Source organism: Accipiter gentilis, chromosome W (genome assembly GCF_929443795.1).
Source record: "Accipiter gentilis chromosome W, bAccGen1.1, whole genome shotgun sequence".
NCBI classification, from domain to species: domain Eukaryota; kingdom Metazoa; phylum Chordata; class Aves; order Accipitriformes; family Accipitridae; genus Astur; species Astur gentilis.
The window spans coordinates 5578886-5595357 of record NC_064918.1 but is presented as its reverse complement, the minus strand read 5'-3'; the positions used below and the strand labels follow the sequence as shown (position 1 = coordinate 5595357).

Below are 16472 nucleotides of genomic sequence, written 5' to 3'. Positions count from 1 at the left end.
GAATCTGGTTGTAAAAGTACGTCATGTAGATGCTCATGTAGCCAAGGGTCGGGCCACTGAAGAACATTGAAAGAACGAACAGGTGGATCAGGCTGTCAAGATTGAAGTGGCTCAGGTGGACCTGGACTGGCAACATAAGGGTGAGCTATTTATAGCTCGGTGGGCCCATGATACTTCAGGCCATCAGGGAAGAGATGCAACATATAGATGGGCTCGAGATCGAGGGGCGGACCTGACCATGGATATGAATGTGAAACATGAATGTGAAACATGTGCTGCAATTAAGCAAGCCAAGCGGTTAAAGCCCCTGTGGTATGGAGGGTGATGGCTGAAGTATAAATATGGGGAAGCCTGGCAGATTGACTATATCACACTCCCACAAACTCGCCAAGGCAAGCGCTATGTGCTGACAATGGTGGAAGCAACCACCGGATGGCTGGAAACATATTCTGTACCCCATGCCACTGCCCAGAACACTATCCTGGGCCTTGAGAAGCAGGTCTTGTGGCGACATGGCACCCCAGAAAGAATTGAGTCAGACAACGGGACTCATTTCCGAAACAACCTCATAGACACCTGGGCCAAAGAGCATGGCATTGAGTTCGTGTATCATATACCCTATCATGCACCAGCCTCTGGGAAAATTGAACGATACAATGGACTGTTAAAGACTACATTGAGAGCAATGGGGGTTGGAAACTTCAAACATTGGGATACACATTTAGCAAAAGCCACCTGGTTAGTCAACACCAGAGGATCTGCCAATTGGAGCGGCCCTGCCCAGTCAGAATTTTTACATACTGTAGAAGGGGATAAAGTCCCTGTAGTGCACATGAACAATATGTTAGGGAAAACAGTCTGGGTTACTCCTGCCTCAGGCAAAGGTAAACCCACTCGTGGGATTGCTTTTGCTGAAGGGCCTGGGTGCACTTGGTGGGTGATGGGAAAAGATGGGGAAGTCCGATGTGTGCCTCAAGGGGATTTGATTTTAGGTGAGAATAGCCAGAATTAAACTGTATGATAGTAGTTGCTATATAACTCTGCCACTGTATGTTATCATTACTATAATTGTTATATGCTATATCCATAGTACTATAGTAAGAATCACTTAGATCTAGCAAGAAAGAACTGTGATAAAACTGAGCAAAGCGCAGTAGTGATAGAACCAGAACTGACTCCAGCATGCAACAATCCAGCGGTGCACACCATCCTCCTGCTGCATGAGATGTCATCTGCTCGTCACACCGCACTGAAGCCCAATTCTGCTCTACCGACTGAGAGGACTTTGCACCATCCCTCCTGCCCAGACAGACTGGTATGACAGATGGAGACCAGAGTCGGAAACTAAATGAACTCAAGAAACATTTTATGAACATAACTCATGAACTAAAGGAATGATATCTCTGTGTGTGTATACTTATATATCTCATTGTTCATATGTCTCAAAGGGATGGAAAGGTGGTGATGATTAATCAGGATGTAACTAAAGGTATGGGAACTGAGCGTGACGTCAATGGTATCGAATAAGGGGTGGATACTGTCCTGGTTTCAGCTGGGATAGAGTTAACCATCTTCCTAGTAGCTGGTACAGTGCTATGTTTTGAGTTCAGTATTCGAAGAATGTTCATAACACACTGATGTTTTCAGTTGTTGCTCAGTATTGTTTAGACTATAGTCAAGGATTTTTCGGCTTTTCATGCCCAGCCAGTGAGAAAGCTGGAGGGACACAAGAAGCTGGCACAGGACACAACCAGGGCACCTGACCCAAACTTGCCAACGGGGTATTCCAGACCATGTGACATCCCATCTAGTTTAGGAACTGGGAAGGGGGGGGTAGGGAATTGCCACTCGGGGACTGGCTGGGTGTTGGTCAGCGGGTGGTGAGCTATTGCCCTGCGCATCATTTGTACATTCCAATCCTTTTATTACTACTGTTGTCATTTTATTAGTGTTATCATTATCATTATTAGTTTCTTCTCTTCTGTTCTATTAAACCGTTCTTATCTCAACCCAGGAGTTTTAGGGTTTTTTCCTGATTTTCTCCGCATCCCACTGGATGGGGGAAGTGAGTGAGCGGCTGCGTGGTGCTTAGTTGCTGGCTAGGGTTAAACCATGACAATGGATAACCTGCGCGATAGTGTCCATGGTCAGGTCCACCCCTCGATCTTGAGCCCATCTATATGTTGCATCTCTTCCCTGATGGCCTGAAGTATCATGGGCTCATTGAGCCAAAAATAGCTCACCTTTATGTTGCCAGTCCAGGTCCACCTGAGACACTTCAATCTTGGCAGCCTGATCCACCTGTTCGTTCTTTCAATGTTCTTCAGTGGCCCGACCCTTGGCTACGTGAGCATCTACATGATGCACTTTTACAACCAGATTCTCTAGCCGGGACGCAATATCTTGCCACAGTGTGGCAGCCCAAATGGGTTTACCTCTGTGCTGCCAGTTGCTCTGCTTCCATTGCTGTAACCACCCCCACAGGGCATTTGCCACCATCCACGAGTCAGTATAGAGATAGAGCACTGGCCACTTTTCTCTCTTTCAGCAATATCTAATGCAAGCTGCATGGCTTTCACCTCTGCAAACTGACTCAATTCACCTTCTCCTTCAGCAGTTTCTGCAACTTGTTGTGTAGGACTCCACACAGCAGCTTTCCACCTTCGATGCTTTCCCACAATGCGACAGGACCCATCAGTGAACAGGGCATATTGCCTCTCATTTTCTGACAGTTTATTATACAGCGGGTCTTCTTCAGCATGTGCCACCTCCTCCTCTGGCGACATTCCAAAATCTTTGCCTTCTGGCCAGTCTGTGATCACTTCCACAATTTCTGGGCGACTGGGGTTTCCTATGCGAGCTCGTTGTGTGATCAGTGTGACCCACTTAGTTCACATGGCATCAGTCGCGTGATGCGTAGAGGAAACTTTCCCTTTGAACATCCAGCCCAGCACTGGCAGTCGGGGTGCTAAGAGGAGCTGTGTCTCAGTAGCAACCACTTCTGAGGCGGCTCGAACTCCTTCATATGCTGCCAAGATCTCTTTTTCAGTGGGAGTATAGCGGGCCTCGGATCCTCTGTATCCCTGACTCCAAAACCCCAGGGGACGGCCTCGGGTTTCCCCAGGTGCTTTCTGCCAGAGGCTCCAGGTAGGGCCATTCTCCCCAGCTGCAGTGTAGAGCACATTTTTAACATCTTGTCCTGTCCGGACTGGCCCAAGAGCTATTGCATGAACAATCTCCCATTTAATTTGTTCAAAGGCTTGTTGTTGTTCAGGGCCCCATTTAAAATCATTCTTCTTCTGGGTCACTTGATAGAGAGGGCTTACAATTTGACTGTAATTTGGAATATGCATTCTCCAAAACCCCACGACACCTAAGAAGGCCTGTGTTTCCTTTTTATTAGTCGGCGGAGACATAGCTGCTATTTTGTTAATCACATCCATTGGGATCTGATGATGTCCATCTTGCCATTTTATTCCCAAAACCTGGATCTCCTCTGCAGGTCCCTTGACCTTACTTTGTTTTATGGCAAAACCGGCTCTCAGAAGGATTTGGATTATTTTCTTCCCTTTCTCAAAGACTTCTTCTGCTGTGTTGCCCCATATGATGATGTCATCAATGTACTGCAGGTGTTCTTGAGCATCACCCTTCTCCAGTGCAGTCTGGATTAGTCTATTGCAAATGGTGGAGCTGTGTTTCCACCCCTGGGGCAATCGATTCCAAGTGTACTGGACACCCCTCAAAGTAAAGGCAAATTGTGGATGACACTCTGCTGCCAGAGGGATTGAGAAAAACGCATTAGCAATGTCAATTGTGGCATACCACTTGGCTGCCTTTGACTCTAGTTCGTAATGAAGTTCTAGCATATCTGGAACGGCAGCACTTAGCGGTGGCGTAACTTCATTCAGGCCGCGATAGTCAACTGTTAATCTCCATTCCCCATTAGACTTCTGCACTGGCCATATGGGACTATTAAAGGGTGAGCGTGTCTTGCTGATCACTCCTTGGCTCTCCAGTTGGCGAATCATTTTGTGGATGGGAATCAGAATGTCTCGGTTGGTGCGATATTGCCGCCAGTGCACCGTCGTGGTAGCAATTGGCACTTGCTGTTCTTCAACCTTGAGCAACCGCACAATCGAAGGCTCTTGAGAGAGACCAGGCAGGGTAGACAGCTGCTCAATCTCCTCTGTCTCCAAGGCAGCTATACCGAAAGCCCTTCGATACCCCTCTGGGTCCTTAATATACCCTCTCCTAGATAATCTATACCAAGGATACATGTAGCCTCTGGACCAGTCACAATGGGGTGTTTCTGCCCTGCATTTCCAGTTAGACTTACTTCAGCTTCCAATACATTTAACTCTTGGGATCCCCCTGTCACACCAGAAATACAAATGGGTTCTGTCGCTTTATAACTTCATGGCATTAGAGTGCACTGTGCACTGGTGTCTACTAGAGCCTTATACTCCTGTGGGTCTGACGTGCCAGGCCATCAAATCCACACAGTCCAATAGACCCAGTTATCTTTTTCCTCCACCTGGCGGGAGGCAGGGCCCCTTTCATTCTGGTCAGAGTATTCAGTAGTCACTTTTCATAAAATTGGCTCAGAATTCCCTTCAAGAGGATCAGAAATAAGATCAGCCCTTCTACTCTGTTTGGAAACTGGAGTGGCATTTTTCCTGGTAGAATCCCCTTTTGTGGTGTTTTCTTCCTTGCAGCTCACGTACCTGTGTATTTAGGACCGAGGTAGGTTTTCCATCCCATTTCCTCATGTCCTCTCCATGATCACATAGGTAAAACCACAGGGCACCTTGCGGTGTGTACCTTCTATATTCTCTCTCTTGGCAGAAGAACGCTCGCTCCTAATAGCTGAGACATTGGTCCTTACAAGTGGTGAGTGGGGCATATCCTCTGATTTGTTGGACATCCTGGGACTGGGACAGCTTCTCCACAGCCAAAATGCAGGCTTGTAGGGAGGAGGAGAGATTTTCTTCATATTGGTGGAGTTGGCGAGCCACTTCCTCCACTGTCAGTGCCTCTTCATCCTTCCAGGACATTACTGCCAGTGAGTTGGCATAGGATGATGGTATGCTCCGTACAAACTTCCGCCACATGGGTTGTGTGCATTGGACTTTGTCTGGATCTTTGGGTAATTGTGGGCTGTCCAGGTCATGATGAATCGTCTATAGCACGGCTAATTCTCTTAGATATTGGATACCTGTCTCCATGGTGGTCCACTTGCTTGATTGACATATAACATCTTCCTTAAAGGGGTACCTTTCGTTCACGCTTGACAGGAGTCGCCTCCAGAGGCTGAGGGCTTGTGTCCCTTTTCCAATTGCCTTGTGAATGCCACCTTCCCTGGCAAGCAATCCCACCTGCTTGGCTTCCCTACGTTCTAATTCCAAGCTATTAGCCCCATTGTCCCAGCATCGGAGGAGCCAGGTGATAATATGCTCACCTATATGGCGGCCAAAATCTTTTTGCATATCCCGCAGCTCACTCAAGGATAGGGACTGGGTTATTACCTCTGGTTCTGCCTCTTCCTCCTGTTCCCGTGATGACCCTGATTCACCTTCATCCTTCGCTAAGCGAACTGATTTTTTTGTATATTTCTTTTTCTGTATGGGGGCAACTGATAGTGGTGCAGGTTGGTCCGCTGGTTCAGTTGCAGTATCGCTCACCGGGTTTTGGATAACCGCAGTGTCTGTCGCCGAAGTTTGGGTAGCAGCAGTGCTCATCACTGGGGCTGGAGGGACTGCAGTGCCTGTCGCCAAGGTCTGGGTGTTTGCAATGCTCGTTGCCGGGGCTGGAGGGGTTACAGCACCCGTTGCCAAGGTTTGAGTGGCCGTGGTGCTCATCGTTTTGTTGTTAGGTCTAGAGACTTTATCTTCCCCTTGAGGGTACTGAGTGGTGTCGAACAGGGCTCGATAGGCATGGGCCAGGCCCCAGCACGTTGCAGTGATTTGTATCTCTCTGGAGCTGCCGGGGTGACAGCATACCTTTTCCAAATATTTTACTAGTTCTTCTGGATCCTGCATTTGTTCAGGGGTGAGTTTCCAAAACATTGGAGGTGCCCACTGTCCTAGGTACTTGCCCATACTACCCCACACACCCTGCCACTCATAATTATCCAGCCTTGGGGCAGATCTCTGGGTGATCTTCTTCAATAGTTGTTTAACCTTAAACGAGAGCTGAACCACATTCAGAAGTATGCTAATTCCTAGCAGTAGTGCTAGGACCGTGCTAATCCCAACATCCCAGGAGTATTCAAATTTTTCAAAATTCTCAAACACCATTGTAACTGGACTGAAGGAGAAAGGAGAGGGGAAGAGAGGTACCCCACCCATAGACTGGTTTTCCATGGAGGAAAGGTAAATGGTGTAATTATTAATAGCTTCCCACAGATGGCTCCCACTGTATAAAGGTGACAATGCTAAGTGCAAATACGGGATTAATCCCACAGCCGATGACTTTATCATACCATAAACTGGTGTTATACCATACATCAAAGTGAAAACCTTAATCCACCTCCCACAGATGATAAGCAGCAGAAGAGGAACTACATACAGCAAGCAAGGTGATACATAACAGAGCTTTAAAAACCAGAGCAACAACTCTAAGAACACATAAATCAACATAATGACCAGCGACTATTAGTCCAATATAATGAATGCTTATAACAAATTTGTTTTAACAAGCTCTGGTCAGGTTTGTCGTTATCTCAACCCTTTGTGCCCCACGTTGGGCGCCAAAATGGACTGTTGTGGTTTAACCCCAGCCAGCAACGAAGCACCATGAAGCCGCTTACTCACTCCCCCCCATGCAGTGGGATGGGGAAGAAAATCAGGAAAAAAAAGAAGTAAAACTCGCGGGTTGAGATAAGAACAGTTTAATAGAACAGAAAAGAAGAAACTAATAATGATAATGATAACACTAATAAAATGACAACAGAAGTAATAAAAGGATTGGAATGTACAAATGATGCACAGGGCAATTGCTCGCTACCCGCCGCCCGACACCCAGCCAGTCCCCAAGCGGCAATTCCCTGCCCCCACTTCCCAGTCCCTACACTAGATGGGATGTCACATGGTATGGAATACACGGTTGGCCAGTTTGGGTCAGGTGCCCTGGCTGTGTCCTGTGCCAACCTCTTGTGCCCCTCCAGCTTTCTCCCTGGCTGGGGCTGAGAAGCTGAAAAATCCTTGACTTGAGTCTAAACAGTACTTAGCAACAACTGAAAACATCAGTGTTATCAACATTCTTCGCATACTGAACTCAAAACATAGCACTATACCACCTACTAGGAAGACAATTAACTCTATCCCAGCTGAAACCAGGAAACCATCTCAGAGACAAAGGGCTTGAGATAAACAGTTCACAGTTCCTTGAGATGACAGTCCAGTCCCTCACACCTAACAATCTTTGAGACAAATGGCTCAAGATAACAATTCAGTCTCTCACACAAGAGAGAGGTAGAGGAAGAGGCAGAAGAAATTCACCAAGTCGATTTAGGGGCTGAGGAAGTGGCCATGGAAATTTGAGGAGGAATCGGTGGGATACCCCTTTAGGACCTAATCAGTGTGTATATTGTAAGCAAGAAGGCCATTGGAGAAAGGAATGTCCATGCCTTTCAAATAGCCAGGAAAGAGGGACAGGGGAAGTCGTTGGGGTCATGACCGAGATTGGGTTGGACTACAGGGGACTGGTGGAATCTATCAAAGTTTCTATAGCCGATCCTCTTGTTCCAGTGAAGCTGGGGAATGAAACAATAGATTTTTTTTAATAGATAGTGGGGCAACACATTCCGTACTAACAGAGTGCAAGGGACCATTAAGTAAAATCAAAACTAGTATAATTGGTGCCACTGGGAAAAGGACTCTAAAATCATTTTTGCAACCAATGGAGTGCACAATTGGAACTACTACAGTAACTCATTCTGTTCTCCATATGCCAGAGGTTCCCCTGCCACTGTTGGGGCAAGATTTATTATGTAAATTGAATGCGCAAATTACTTTCTCTGAAAATTCTGTATAGTTACATATTCCCCCAGAAAATGCTTGGAAGGCACAGATACGTTTGCTGACTCAGTGTGAGAATGATAAAGATGCAGATATTCCTGAAAAACAAATATTGAATGCAGTAATACCATTTTTATGGGCACTGGGAAAACCAGGATGAGCAAATGTCCTGGGTTCAGCTGGGATAGAGTTAATTTTTACAGGAACCTGGGAGGTGGGGGCATAGCCGGTGCAGCTGACCTGGACTAGCCAAGGAGCTATTCCATACCATGTGACATCATGCTCAGTATATAAATGGGGAGCAGGCCGGGGGGTGGTCTCTGTTTTCGGTGGGGGAAGTGGCGGAGCGTCGGGTCCCGGGTGGTGAGCAGTTGCACTGTGCATCACTCTTTTTGTATACTTTTTCATTAGTGCCGTTGTTGTTGTTGTAATCTTTTTGTGTTTGTCCCAGTAAACTGCCTTTATCTCAACCCTCGAGGTTCCAGTTTCTTTTTCTTTTTCTCTCCTCCGTCTCCTCCCCATCCCACCGGAGGGGGGCAGAGGAGTGAGCGAGCGGCTGTGTGGTCCTTTGTTACCGGCTGGGTTGAAACCACGACAGTCCTTTTTGGCACCCAACGTGGGACAGAAGGGTTGAGATAACGACAGAGCTGGCCAGAGCGTGTTGAAACAAATTTGCCAAACACATTTCTTCGATAAATAGATGTTAGTCACAATGTTGTTTCATTTGTTTACATGGTGGCATTTTGTAAGCTCTGATATGCTCTATGTATTGCCTGTAGTTGCGTATCTCATCTCTGGGAGAGTGATTGGGATTATCATTTTGCTGTACTGGGCAATGTCGACTTATGAAATGATTACATCACTGGTCATGAGGTTAAGCTGGTATCTGTATGAGGCAGTGATAACATTTCCATACTTTGGGCGCCTTCTGTCGGATTTTATTGGTAATTACACCCAATCCATGGGGAAATTAGGGGGGGATACCTTCCCCCGTCCGTTCACCTCCCTTTTCTCCTTCCGACTAATTACAACAGCTTTTGAGAATTTTGAATATCCTTGGGATGCGCAAGCCAGTGTGCTGTTAGTGCTATGCCTCCTGAATATGTTTCAGGTCTTCTTTAGGGCTACAAACAGGCTCTTTAAGAGTACCACTCAGAGATCTCCCCCAAAGCTGGATACTCATGGGTGGCACGGCATGTGGGAGGATATGGGCAGGTATCTAGAGAACTTCTCACCTCCAGTGACTTGGAATTTCACTCCCAAACAACTACAGAACCCTCATGAAGTGATAGAATATTTGAAAGAAAAATGCTGTGGCTATCCCAGAGACACACAACTCACTACATTGTGCTGGGCCCTGGCCAGTATCTACCAAACACTGCTTGATACGAGGCAGCACCCTCAGGGAGAAAAGATGGAAAACAGAACAACAGGCACCGTGGCTACCCCAAACCCGACAACAAGCACCGTGGCTGCCCATACCACGACAACAGGTACCATGACTACCCCTACCCCGGTGACAGACACTTCAGCTAAACCAGAGAACCAACCTGTGCCAGTATCAGTCGCCCCTGTACAGAAAAAGAAACACACAAAGAAATCAGTTCGCTTAGTGAGAGATGAAGATGAACCAGGGTCATCGCGAGAACAGGAGGTAGAGGCAGAACCTGAAATAATTACCCGATCCCTATCCATGAGTGAGTTGCGTGACATGCGAAAAGATTTTAGCCGCCACCCAGGCAAGCACATTGTTACCTGGCTGCTCCGATGCTGGGATAGCGGGGCTAGTAGTGTGGAATTAGAGGGTAAGGAAGCCAAGCAGTTGGGATCTCTGTCTAGGGAAGGGGGCATCGACAAGGCGATTGGGAGAAAAACACAAGTCCTCAGCCTCTGGAGGCGACTTCTGTTAGGTGTAAAGGAAAGATACCCCTTCAGGGATGGAGTTACATGTCACCAAGGCAAGTGGACCACCATGGAGAGAGGTATCCAGTACCTGAGAGAATTAGCTGTGCTGGAGGTGATTTATAATGATCCAGAAAATGCGCAGTCACCCACAGATCCAGATGAAGTCCAATGCACACAACCCATGTGGCGGAAGTTTCTACAAAGTGCACCACCAACCTATGCCAACTCATTGGCAGTAATGTCCTGGAGAGAAGGCTATGGACAAACGGTGGATGAATTGGCTGTCCAACTCCGGCAATACGAAGGAAGTCTCTCTTCCTCCCTACGGGCCTGTGTCTCAGCTGTAGAGGAGTTGTCCCGAGAGTTCCAGCAATTCAAAGTGGATCTGTCCTCCTCCTCACCTGTACAGGCCCGCATCGCAGTTATTGGGAGTAAGCGTTCCTCTGCCCAAGAGAGAGGAGAGAGAAAGTACACACAATGGGCTAACCTGTGGTTTTACCTGCGTGACCATGGAGAGGACATGAGGAAGTGGGATGGAAAACCCACCTCAGTCTTGGATGCACGGGTACAGGAGTTGCGAGAAAAAGCAACCAGAAAAGAGAATTCTTCTTGGAAAACTGATGCTCCAGTTTCCCGTGAGCAGTCCCCCGGACGCAGTAGATGGGCTGATCTCATTTCTGATCCCCTTGAAGGGACTTCTGATTTACGTGTGCAGAAAGTGAGTAATGGATATTCTAACCAGGATTAGAGGGGCCCTGCCTCCAGCCAGGTGGAGGAGAGGGACAACCGAGTCTACTGGACAGTGTGGATTCGATGGCCTGGCACATCAGACCCACAGGAATATAAGGCTCTACTGGACACTGGTGCATAATGTACCCTAATGCCATCAAGTTATAAAGGGGCAGAACCCATCTGTATCTCTGGTGTGACAGGGGGATCCCAAGACCTAACCGTATTGGAAGCTTAAATGAGTCTAACCGGGAATGAGTGGCATAAACACCACATTGCAACTGGCCCAGAGGCCCCGTGCATCCTTGGTATAGATTATCTCAGGAGGGGGTATTTCAAGGACCCAAAGGGGTACCGGTGGGCCTTTGGTGTAGCTGCATTGGAGACGGAGGAGATTGAACAGCTGTCTACCCTGCTGGGTCTCTCCCAAGACCCTTCAGGTGTGGGGTTGCTGAAGGTTGAACAATAACAGGTGCCAATTGTTACCACGACGGTGCACCGGCGACAATATCGCACCAACCGAGACTCCCTGATCCCCATCCATAAGCTGATTTGCCAATTGGAGAGCCAAGGAGTGATCAGCAAGACTCACTCACCCTTTAATAGTCCCATATGGCCCGTGCAGAAATCTAATGGGGAATGGCGACTAACAGCAGATTATCGTGGGCTGAATGAAGTCACGCCACCGCTGAGCGCTGCTGTGCCAGATATGTTAGAGCTTCAATATGAACTGGAATCAAAGGCAGCTAAGTGGTATGCCACAACTGACATTGCTAATGCATTTTTCTCCATTCCTTTGGCAGCAGAGTGCAGGCCTCAGTTTGCTTTCACTTGGAGGGGCGTCCAGTACACCTGGAATCAACTGCCCCAGGGGTGGAAACACAGCCCCACTATTTGTCATGGACTGATCCAGGCTGCACTAGAAAAAGGTGAAGCTCCAGAGCACCTGCAATATATTGATGACATCATCGTATGGGGCAACACGGCAGAAGAAGTTTTTGAGGAAGGGAAGAAAATAATCTAAATCCTTCTGAAGGCTGGTTTTGCCATAAAAGAAAGTAAGGTCAAGGGACCTGCGCAGGAGATCCAGTTTTTAGGAGTAAAATGGCAAGATGGGCGTCGTCAGATCCCTGTGGATGTCATCAACAAAATAGCAGCTATGTCCTCACCGAGTAATAAAAAGGAAACACAGGCTTTCTTAGGTGTTGTGGGTTTTTGGAGAATGCATATTCCAAATTACAGTCAAATTGTAAGTCCTATTTACCAAGTTACTTGGAAGAAGAACGATTTTAAATGGGGCCCTGAGCAATGACAAGCCTTTGAACAGATTAAGCAGGAGATTGTTCACGCAGTAGCTCTTGGGCCAGTCCGGACAGGACAAGATATTAAAAGTGTGCTCTACACTGCGGCTGGGGAGAATGGCCCTACCTGGAGCCTTTGGCAGAAAGCACCTGGGGAGACCCGTGGCCGACCTCTGGGGTTTTGGAGTCGGGGATATCGAGGATCCGAGGCTCGCTATACTCCAACTGAAAACAAGATCTTGGCAGCATATGAAGGAGTTCGAGCTGCCTCAGAAGTGGTTGGTACTGAAACACAGCTCCTCTTAGCACCCCAACTGCCAGTGCTGGGCTGGATGTTCAAAGGGAAAGTTTCCTCTACGCATCACGCGACTGACGCCACGTGGAGTAAGTGGATCGCACTGATCACACAGCGAGCTCGCATAGGAAACCCCAGTCGCCCAGGAATGTTAGAAGTGATCACAGACTGGCCAGAAGGCAAAGATTTTGGAATGTCACCAGAGAAAGAGGTGACACGGGCTGAAGAAGCACCGCTGTATAATAAACTGCCAGAAAATGAGAGGCAATATGCCCTGTTCACTGATGGGTCCTGTCGCATTGTGGGAAAACATCGAAGGTGGAAGGCTGCTGTATGGAGTCCTACACGACTAGTCGCAGAAACTGCTGAAGGAGAAGTTGAATTGAGTCAGTTTGCAGAGGTGAAAGCCATCCAGCTAGCGTTAGATATTGCTGAAAGAGAGAAAAGTGGCCAGTGCTCTATCTCTATACTGACTCATGGATGGTGGCAAATGCCTTGTGGGGGTGGCTACAGCAATGGAAGAAGGGCCACTGGCAGCGCAGGGGTAAACCCATCTGGGGTGCTGCACTGTGGCAAGATATCGCTGTTTGGATAGAGAAGCTAGTGGTAAAAGTACGTCACGTAGATGCTCATGTACCCAAGAGTCGAGCCACTGAAGAACATCAAAACAACCAGCAGGCGGATCAGGCCACCAAGATTGAAGTGTCTCATGTGGACCTGGACTGGCAACGTAGGGGTGAGCTATTTATGGCTCAGTGGGCCCACGATACCTCAGGCCATCAGGGAAGAGATGCAACATATAGATGGGCTCGAGATCGAGGGGTGGACTTGACCATGGACACTATCGCACAGGTCATCCATAAATGTGAAACATGTGCTGCGATTAAGCAAGCCAAGCGGCAAAAACCCCTGTCGCATGGAGGGCGATGGCTGAAATATAAATATGGGGAGGCCTGGCAGATTGACTATATCACACTCCCACGAACACGCCAAGGCAAGTGCCATGTGCTTACAATGGTGGAAGCAACCACCGGATGGCTGGAAACATACCCTGTGTCCCATGCCACTGCCCAGAACACTATCCTGGGCCTTGAAGAGAAAATTTTATGGCAACACGGCACCCCAGAAAGAATCGAGTCGGACAACGGGACTCACTTCCGAAACAACCTCGTAGACACCTGGGCCAAAGAACATGGCATTGAGTGGCTGCATCACATCCCTTATCACGCACCGGCCTCCGGTAAAATTGAACGATACAATGGACTGCTGAAAACTACATTGAGAGCGATGGGGGGTGGAACTTTCAAGCATTGGGATACACATTTTACAAAAGCCACCTGGTTATTTAATACTAGAGGACCTGCCAATCAGGCTGGCCCCACCCAACCAAGAGTTCCACATACTGTAGAAGGGGATAAAGTCCCTGTAGTGCGCATGAGGAGCATGTTAGGAAAGACAGTCTGGGTTAGTCCTCCCTCAAGCAGAGGCAAACCCATTCAAGGGGTTGTTTTTGCTCAAGGACCCTGGGTACACCTGGTGAGTGATGCAGAAGGATGGGGAAGTTCGATGTGTACCTCAGGGAGATTTGATGTTGGGAGAGAATAGCCAGTGAATTGGGCTGTATGATATTTAAATATGCTAAATAACCTGCCAATGCATGTCATTGTATCTATAGTGTCTATATGCCATATCAAGGGTATTATTGTGAGAATTATCCAAATGACTACAGGATGGACTTTTGAAACTGAGCCAAGTACAACAGCGATAGAACTTGAACTGGCACCCAGCAATTTCCTCAAGATCAACATCTCCGACCTGCAGACCAAGGGCATGAGTTGCACCAAATGTACTAGCCACAAGTTCCAGAGGCAGCGTACAACAACCCAACATCTCACACCATCTCTCTCTTATCCTGAAGAACTGTTACAACAGATAGAGACCCAAAATCAATGGACACATTAGAGGGATAGCCCATAGGCTAAAGGAACACCGTGTGTGTGTGTGTGCAAGGTCGGGGTGTAGAGTCCATATACTTATATATAAGACAAGAAAAGTAGTAATGGTTGATTGGGAAAAAAATATAAGATCTGGGCATGATGAAGATGGTATAGAATAAGGGGTGGATAATGTCCTGGGTTCAGCTGGGATAGAGTTAATTTTTACAGGAACCTGGGAGGTGGGGGGCATAGCCGGGGCAGCTGACCTGAACTAGCCAAGGAGCTATTCCATACCATGTGACATCATGCTCAGTATATAAATGGGGAGCAGGCCCGGGGGTGGTCTCGGTTTTCGGTTGGGGAAGTGGCGGAGCGTTGGGTCCCGGGTGGTGAGCAGTTGCACTGTGCATCACTCTTTTTGTATACTTTTTCATTAGTGCCGTTGTTGTTGTTGTAATCTTTTTGTGTTTGTCCCAGTAAACTGCCTTTATCTCAACCCTCGAGGTTCCAGTTTCTTTTTCTTTTCTCCCCTCCGTCTCCTCCCCATCCCACCGGAGGGGGGCGGAGGAGTGAGCGAGCGGCTGCGTGGTCCTTTGTTACCGGCTGGGCTGAAACCACGACAGCAAAGAATAAAACTCCAATTAAAATTTAATTGAAACTTGGAGCTCAACCGGCAAGAAAAAAACAATACCCTATAAAATTGGAGGTGAGGAGAAAACTGGAACCACTAATTAACTCCTTCTTAGAAAATGGATTGTTACAAGAATGCCAATCAGAATTTAATACCCCCATCTTACCGGTAAGAAACCCTAATTCTCAAGAATATAGATTAGTGCAAGAGTTGGGAGAAACTAACGTTCAGACAGTCCATGTCCACCCTGTGGTACCAAACCCATATACATTGCTTGCTTCTATGCCTGAAAATAATGTGTATTTTACAGTTCTAGATTTGAAAGATGATTGCTTTTGCATCCCAGTGGATAAACAGAGTCAACTCATTTTTGCTTTCGAATGGGAAAACCAGTCTACCGGACAGAAAACCCAATTATGTTGGACTCTACTGCCACAGGGATTTAAGAATAGCCCCATGTTATTTGGTAACGTATTGGCAAAAGAACTGGAACAATGGCAAAGTGACAATGAACATATAACTTTGTTATAGTGCAGCATGATTGCTTGACAACAATTGAACAAGTTTATTCTAGCAGACCGGATTTACAAGATACTCCTCTTTCAGATTTTGATTTAGAATTATATACAGATGGGAGTAGTTTTATGTCTGAAGGAAAGCAATGTGCTGGATATGCAATAATGACTAGAGACCGTATTCTGGAAGATCAGCCTTTACCTCATAATGCTGTATAAATTGGGTGACACATACCAGGTAACGGACCCAAGTCTTTGGGACAACAATGGAACAGAAATTAGCAAGGTCACTACTGATTTTAGCATAAATCTCACATGATCTGTGGAAAGAGCTCTGCAGCTTTGTCCCAATTAATTCCAGAAGGTCCAAAAAAATCCATATTTGGCTGCAGAAGCCTTAGTTTTTAACATTTAAACTCCTTGAAGTTTTACCCCAATAAACTTCCAACTACAACTGTTTGTCAAATCATATTCTTCTCATTTTTCTTCACTGTCAAGATCACCTTGCACTTGAGAGCCATATACTAGGCTCTCCTTTAATCACCTAAACGGAGCAGACTCTTTCAGATGATTAAGCACATCTAAAAAGGTATGGCATTTCCGCTCCCCTTTGATAGCTCAATTTGAGCACCTAAAACAAAGGAAAGAAGATTCAGCTCATTTCTAAGAATCGGGGACTTCTTAGCTTTTTAAATATTTGCCAGCTCAATAGTACCAGGTTTTTAAATCTTTGCAGTTAACACCTGACTTTGAATGGAATAATGCAGAGCTTTACTGAGTCACACAAACAATTATCTAGAGCATTTTCAGCAAAACCCAGCTTACTCTTGTCTTGTGCAACCCTGAAATGGTTCTGCAGATGTAGCCCAAAGTCAAGTCGGACAGATGTTACACAACATTAGAAGTACATTTGACATTCACAGTTTTGCAATTGCTACTAGATAAGCAGTCAGAAATCAGGTTTAAACAAACTGTCAATTTAATTTTTAAACCAATTCATTCTTTTAAGTTAAGCTTCACAAAATTACCAACTCACAAGTTATGAAGAGTTATAAACTATGTCTAATGTAAGTGTCCACATATAGGCTTGCACCATTTTTACTTAAATAGTCATTAGAGCTTGAGGAAGGATCTGTATAGA

General features: G+C 46.7%; 1 protein-coding gene across 1 annotated transcript in view; it reads right to left on the bottom strand.

Moving 5' to 3' along the window:
* LOC126035548 (ankycorbin-like) overlaps positions 1–10218 on the bottom strand; it is a 352600-nt gene extending 342382 nt beyond the window's left edge. The window contains exon 1 of the mRNA XM_049794190.1: positions 10140–10218. The gene's annotated coding sequence lies outside the window, so the exon portion shown is untranslated. The remainder of the gene's footprint in view (positions 1–10139) is intronic.
* Between the last annotated feature and the right edge of the window lie 6254 nt (positions 10219–16472).